This window comes from Callionymus lyra, chromosome 12 (genome assembly GCF_982586985.1).
Source record: "Callionymus lyra chromosome 12, fCalLyr1.hap1.1, whole genome shotgun sequence".
Lineage (NCBI taxonomy): Eukaryota > Metazoa > Chordata > Actinopteri > Syngnathiformes > Callionymidae > Callionymus > Callionymus lyra.
The window spans coordinates 16518089-16525625 of NC_141829.1; the positions used below are offsets into that span (position 1 = coordinate 16518089).

Here is a 7537-nt window from a genome sequence, read left to right on the forward strand (position 1 = left end):
GGTGGCCGGTCGGTCTGCTGTTCGCCTTCCCTCCTCCGCGGCTCCTTCTCCCCTTGATTCGGAGGACGAGGCGGGGGGGGCTGAGGTTAATTCTAGTGGCACCAGACTCCCCGGGGGCGCTCTGGTGCCCAGAGCTGGTGCGCATGGCGGTCGGGGCCCCGTGGGCCATCCCTTGGGGCCCCGCTGCCCTATGTCAGGCGGGGGGGACACTGACAGCGCCCCCGGTGCTGTGCCGGCCTCTCAAGGTGTGGCTCCTGCACGGGACGAGCTGATCGGGACCTTGGACCCGGACGTTCTCCACACGCTGGAGAACGCCCGGGCCCCATCAACACGTAGGCTTTATGCCTCAAAGTGGGGGATATTCTCCCGCTGGTGTTCAGACAGGTCCTTGGACCCCAGCTCTTGTTTGGTCTCCGCTATCCTGTCTTTCCTGCAACATTTGCTGGATAACGGGCGGACTGTGGCGACACTGAGAGTGTTCGCATCAGCCATAGCGACGAGGCATGTCGGTTTTGAGGGTGCTTCGGTTGGCGCCCACCCCTTGGTGGCGCGTTTCCTGCGGGGTGCCTGCAGGCTTCGACCTCCTGCAAGGCCTTCCAGCCCTCAGTGGGATCTCCAGTTGGTACTGGACTCTCTCACAGGCCCGACCTTCGAGCCTCTTGACCAAGTCCCACTGGATATCTTGTCTTTCAAGGTATCGCTCCTTCTGGCACTAACAACCACGAAGAGAGCAAGTGAGCTTTGTGCCCTCTCCATTAGCCCTGAGTGTCTTTCCTTTGGCGTCGAGGAGTCTTCGGTGTCTTTGCGTCCTAACCCAGCGTTCCGCCCGAAGATTCTGAGTACCTTGTTCCGGGAGACGACCTTCACGCTGCGGGCCTTTCACCCGCCGCCTCACTCGGACCCGGGTCAGGAACGTCTCCACCTGTTGTGTCCAGTGAGGGCGTTGGCCTGTTACTTGCGGCGGGTGGCCGAGTTTAGGCGCTCTGATGCCCTTTTTGTCTGCCACGGTAGATGCCGGCGGGGAGAGGCGGTCTCCCCCCAGAGGTTCTCTCATTGGGTGAGATCGGCCATTATCCGGGCCTACCGAGCAGCGGGTGGATCCGCTCCTAGCGGTCTGAGGGCACATTCCACCCGTGGCGTGGCAGCCTCAGTGGCTCTTTTGCGGGGTGTGGCAGAGGAGATACGTCCACGTCTACCTTCGCTAAGGCCTATCTCCTCGACGTAATGGCGGGATCAGTAGCTCATACTGTTTTGAGCGCTGTTGTGCCCCCCTCAGGGCCCACGGCTCAAGTAAGTTTTGGACCCTGGGCGTCCAGCTGGGGGTACATTTATCCCGTCAGGCTTCGCCTTTTGGGTAAACCCATAGCGAAGCCGTTGGAGGGCGGAGCACCAATGACGTAGAACCCCTGAGTTATCTATCATAACCTCAGGTTCTACGAGTTGGTGCGAAGCCCTCCAACCTCGTCGCCCAGCGGCCGCCCTTCTCGCTGAGTTTTCAGTTGGAGAAAGTGCGGCGGGTGCTTCCCGCCTTTATAGGAAGGTACTGCCCCCTGCTGGGTGGCGAGTTCATTAAGCTTTCTCAGAGACGAGGCGGTGCCTCGGGGTAAACCCATAGCGAAGCCGTTGGAGGGCTTCGCACCAACTCGTAGAACCTGAGGTTATGATAGATAACTCAGGGGTTTTCCATCTTTCTCTGTCCATCCATCTATGTTATTTACTAAGTTTGTGTGTGTGTGTGTTCCTTAGTGTGTGTCAAATTTTTTAAGTGTGTGGAAATGTGTGTGTGTGTTTTAGCCTGTGATAATGTTTGTGTTAGTCTTTCAGCTTGTGTGAGTGACAAAGTTTTTTTTATGTTTGACCCTGAGTTTGGGTGTGTGTGTCTGTGAACGTGAGTTTCTGTTAGTGTAATTTTGTGTGTGTGTGTCTGTGAGTATGTGTGTCTCAGTGTAGCAGCTCTTACTTGTTGTCTTGTGTTCTGTGAGGTCATGTGACTCCTCAACGCTGGTCGTCATCAAAGATGGAGGATCATGATGTTGTTGTGTTACTGAAGTGTCCAGTTGTTGCAGCGACACACTTTCAGTCTCTTCACATCTTCTCTCCTGCTGTTGCTGCTCTTTCTCTCCCTCTGTTGATCCAGACTCTCTGTCCTGAACTTCCTTTCTGGCTCCATCAGAGTCCAGACCAGAGTCTTGGTGTTCCTCAGCCAGAGGATCATCAGTGAGGTGGACTCTGTCGGGCAGGTTAGTTCTTTGAGACCCTGAAAGTCCAGACGGTGAGAACAACATCAACATCTCAGCTGGTTCTTCATGAAGCTTCTTCTTCACAGACACGACTCTTCAGAGTTAGTCTCGTGGTTTGGGAGAAGAAGATCAAGTTTTTGGGAAGGAAGAGTCAAAGTTCTGCTCAGACTCTCGTCTTCCACCTGGAGATGATCTGAACAAACACGACATAAATACTTGTAACGGCTTCACTCGGATTTAATGTGTTTGTTTTGTTATTTCAAGAGCCCACTAGAGGGCACTCTTTTCTAAATAACATGTCTGAACGACTGAATGAAACCTCAGATCATTTTAATCTCTGTGCATATTTTGTGGGAGGAAACCAGAGTGTCTGAAAGACATACATGCTCTCATACACCTGTAATCAAACCTGCAACGTGTTGTGACTGTGTGTTGTTATCATGTTGTGGTGAAGATTAAATATAAATAAAGCAGCACACACACCTTCATCTTTCTCCTGGACAGAGTTGACATGTGTCTCCATCAGAACATCTTCTTCACCTTCCTCACAAGAACCTTTGACTGACATGAATAAATGTTGATTAAAACTTTTAATTGGATTATTATTATAATATTTCTGACATACATTACATTCATATACTCTGTGATTGAAATGTGTGGGTCATTGTTTTATTTATTATTAGATAGTTTTCAATGCAAAAAAATCACTACTTTTCAATAAGCAGTTAAATATAAAAAAATAAAAAAAAAATTATATTCATGTAATTTTCTACTTTATGAACCTCTCGTTCGCCCAGATTTCCGATGGGGGAGAACTTTATAAAGTAATAACTTCAAAATAGTGAGTCGTAACAGACTTTGTCTTGTTAGCGCTTCTGTGTGGGTTAACTAGACAACTTATTTCTAGACCAGAGAGAATCTTTAGCTATTTTAATCTAACGTGAACAACACGTCCGTTTAGCGACCATCGCTTCTCCTCGTCAGAAAATTGATGAACGTCAGGATTAGTCTTAGTGGTGAAAAAAAATCAAGAAACAAAGTTAACAAAGTACAAGATCCTTCTTTGTGTAGAAGGTTCTTGTACAAGTCTAACTAGTCTACGTTACAAACACGAAGTCGCACATACCTTGTTTTGTCCCCTGTTTTTCCACATCGAATTTTCCTTTTGATATAAAAATTGCTGAAAAGACAAATTAAACAGACTCAGAACTTTTATTCTCTGGCGGGTTATACAGACACGTGTTATGTTTTTAATACTCTCGTTAATAATTTCAGAGATAAAACTGTTGCTTCAATTCACTTTTTAATGTTTAAATAAAGACTAGTTTATTTCTTTACTTAATAGTAGTCGATATTCTAGATGTTGAACTGGTAGAAAAGTGTCACAAACCTTCTGTTCATCACAACTTATAAAAGGACATAAAACATCACAAAACTAGTTTTTCCCAGTTTCCTAGTTTGTCTTGACCTTGACCTTTAAGTTTCCTCCGGTACAGGAAGCCCACGATAAGAAGCAGAAGGATGAGCAACAGGATGACGATGATCGGGGCGATGGACGCATGCACTTGTTTTTCTGGAAAAGATTCTTTAAAACAACATCTTGATTTCAGTGATATTTAGTCCAACACACTGACCTGGGAAACACTTGTTTGCTGTGAAAACAGCTTGATCCTGGTTCAGGGGGGACCTCACGTGGCAGGTGTACACGCTCTCGTCATGCTGGTCCTGCAGCTGAATCGTCAGGTTGGAGCCCAGATGTTTGGTTCCGTTGGAGCTCCACTCAAAGTTGAGGAACTGAGGGCGACTGAAGTCTGCTGTGCAGACCAGCTTTGCCAGGAGTTCACCCTGAAGCTCACAGTGAACGTTTGTGTTGAACACTTTGTCTGGACGACACACAAACACATAATGGATCATGGTGTTTGCAGATGATATAGTGATTGGTAGTAAGAGTTGATACATAAATAGATAGAAATTATTTTCAAAGAGTTACCTCATGTAGAAAGTGCAAAAACAAACTAAAGCTAATATACATGTATTTATTGCAGTAGAAATATGATATAAGTATCAGTGCCATCACAAAATTGAATAGTTCAATTAATTTATTGGATTTTTTTAAGCACAGATTTGTTTTTTATTTAATTTTAATTGGTGTGAATTTAAACGTTAACAGCGAGTGGCTCATTGCTCGATTGGATTAGTCTGATAAAATGGCTCTATTAATGCATATATATTTTGAATTTGCAAACAAAAAGAAAATTTATTCAAAATATTTATTTTTGAATAATTTGAATTTGAACATCTATGTATAATTTACAGCTTTTTACTACAAATGATTATATTAAATTGCTCAATAAAAAATATACCTTTCAATACATCAATTATTAAATTACATTATTTAAGAAAACATGAATTATATAATGAGTCAAAACAACATTTTAGTGAAAAACACATCTTTTAACATTTTAAACTTCTAAAATCAACCAGTCAATATTCTGATGGCACTGATATACTTCCATACATAGACCCAGCACTTAAGAGTAGAACCAACCAAACACAGACCACATTCTCCTGCATGTGTCAAGAGTTTGTAACTCAATGCAATAAATAGTAAGATTTCCAATGAGTTCAGGGAGAGGGATTGAGACTAAGAGGGTGATGTAAAACAATGTAGAGTAAATTGGATATTGTTAGTGTAGTAAGAAAGTGAGTCTGAAAGTTATTTAATTGACTTAGAAGACTAGTTGTTTAATGTTGTTGGATTAAAATCATCATAACGTTCAAATAAGGAATAGAAAAGTGAAATTAAAATTCCATGAGTAAATGTTTGTTATTGTAAACAGACATAAGAGTAACTAACCTATAACCTCCCGATGATACAGTATATTTTCAATGTGGTTCTTCTTATTTAGGAACCAAACCTCCAACTCATATTCCCCGCTGTCCTCGAACTGTGCGTCTCTGATCCGGAGCTCTGCAGAAACCCGGTCCAGCTGGACTCTGTCCTTGTATGAGTCGTATTCATGTTGCTCTCTGCCGTTGAATGTGACAATTTCTCTGCCGTTGAGCTCCCAGAATATCTTCTCTAGACGACCAAAGGCGGGCGGCTTGATGTGGATCTCCTGACCCTTCAGGATATATTGGATCTCCTCTGCTGCATCTGAGAACAAGTGGAGGAGAAACAGACTGAGCTGTGTCTTCAGATAATTATAACTATTATATTATAAATCTATAAACTAGTGATGGTCTGATGAAGCTTCTAGACGCAGTGACATTATATCAGAGTCCACTAGATGGCGGTCTCTGCGCTATTTTCCTCTGTTTCGAACAACTGTTCTAATGAAACATCACATCACTTTAAGACTTATGGCGCCACCTACTGACCTCTGAACAACATGACCCTGTTTCATGAAGCGTCATCAGACCATCACTACTATAAATATAATATTTTTACTATGACCAGGTGTACTTTTTCCCTCGGGAATTATGGTCTTTATCTCCCCATAATAAAGAAATTGAACTGATTATTACTGAAGTAATTATCCATAATATGTTTTCAAATATTCATGTGAACTTGCTTTATATTCTCTTGGGTCATAAAGGTTTTCCTCCAGGTGGAACATGTTGAACGTCTACAACACACCCGGATGTCATCCAGGATGACAGTAGTTTGTTCAGTGATCTCCTCTCAGCGACTGTCACCAGTGAGTCCAGCTAGAACCTTAAGTTACAAAACAAATACTAATACTAATAAAATATTTTTTCTTTAAAATCTTTCACCAAATATGTTGTCCCGGCTGAAAACAGGGGTCAACAATGTTTCTTTTTATTTCGGCTTCTAACGTGACATTTACTCAAACAACTTAATGTGTTTTTCCTTTAACCAGTACTTTCCTTGTTCATTGTCTTCAATCTTAACTGAGCACGATCTGATCAGGTTTAATGATTTAAGGCAATTAAGTTTTGTCAAGAAGAACTTTGATTCAGCTCATGGTCATAAACTGTTAGTTTGATCAAAGGTATAATAAAATGAGTAGTCATAGAAACACATACTAGTGATTAGATTTTTATCTTCTTTCCCTCCTTAAATTATATATATATATTTGGTGTTTAACTTCAAGTGAATTATTTCAAGTCATAGAAAAATATAATGGTCACATTAAGAATAAAAGTATTTTCTAAACATGATGCACAAGAGTTTTTAAAATATTTTAGATGTAATATAATCTGTTTATTTCAGCGCAGAGAAAGTGAAAAGAAATAGTCGACTATTGTCTAATCGTTCATTCACATCAGCCTGCCGAGTCTTCACACACCTGAGACAGGTGCAGTCATTGAATCAGAGCAACACAAACACCTCATTGTAATAACAAAGTCACTTCCTCCTCGCTGAGGAAACACGTACCGAGTCTGAAGCAGAAGAGAAGAAGAAGAAGAAGAGCTTCCATCCTTCCATTGCTTTGTATTCATCAACTCATTCTTGCTTTTCAGTCTTTCTGCACAAGTTCATCTGCTTTAGTTCAACTGTTTTGTGTCGACAGGTATTGTCCGAGTGTGCAGGTGGATTCTGGGCGTGTCCAAGTGAGCGAGTGAAAGTCCAACTTAAGCCACAAATGATTTACTTGAGCAGCAATTTACAGTTTCACTTTCGTGACTCAAGGCCTTGGGGCCAAATCTAGACAATTGAGTTGTTCTTGAAGTCGGTTTTAAATTACATTGAATAGTCATTTGACACACGCATATTTGAAGTGTTTTTCTTTGTTTTTTAGCTTTAGCTGTGGCCCACAGCACCCTATTCGGCATAATCAATAATGTTGATAAACCTCTTACACTCTCCCTCTGCGAACGCTACATTTGGTGTCAGAAGTGATAAACTACTCGCCGTTCAAACTTTTTTCCAGATAGCCATGTTGTTCACATGTTCAAGCAACACATGAGACCAACAGCCGATGACACACACTGTGACTTTAGTGGCGGCACAGGATGCAGTGGAGGTTCTCGCTCCTGCTGAGGAACATGTAGACTCAACGTCTACTCTGACAACTCTTGAACTACAGCGGAGGATGTTGGCTGTGAAGGAAGGTATGTGAAAAGAACTGTGAAGGTCAGTCACTTGAAGAGCAGACCCAGCTAAATGACCAGACTACTTGAAATGACATAATGTCATGATGTCATGACGTGGGATTAGGCATATTGATTTGCATTGTATCAAACATAAGCGTCCATAGTAGTTTTGTGACGAAAAGGTAGATGAAGTAGTGGTTTATGTTACACACGATTATTATTTTTTATTTTTTTAT

The 7537-nt window shown here is 42.5% G+C and overlaps 2 long non-coding RNA genes across 2 annotated transcripts; both read right to left on the reverse strand.

The window, feature by feature from the left end:
• Positions 1-2733: 2733 nt before the first annotated feature.
• LOC148068443 (uncharacterized) lies at positions 2734-3788 on the reverse strand. The gene is made up of 3 exons (XR_015713164.1): positions 3715-3788; positions 3367-3420; positions 2734-2801 (listed from the first exon to the last, which is right to left on the reverse strand). It is a non-coding gene; the product is annotated as an uncharacterized LOC148068443 (long non-coding RNA).
• An 86-nt stretch (positions 3789-3874) lies between these two features.
• On the reverse strand, positions 3875-5345 carry LOC148068444 (uncharacterized). Its single transcript, XR_015713166.1, has 2 exons — positions 5098-5345; positions 3875-4123 (listed from the first exon to the last, which is right to left on the reverse strand). It is a non-coding gene; the product is annotated as an uncharacterized LOC148068444 (long non-coding RNA).
• Positions 5346-7537: the final 2192 nt, after the last annotated feature.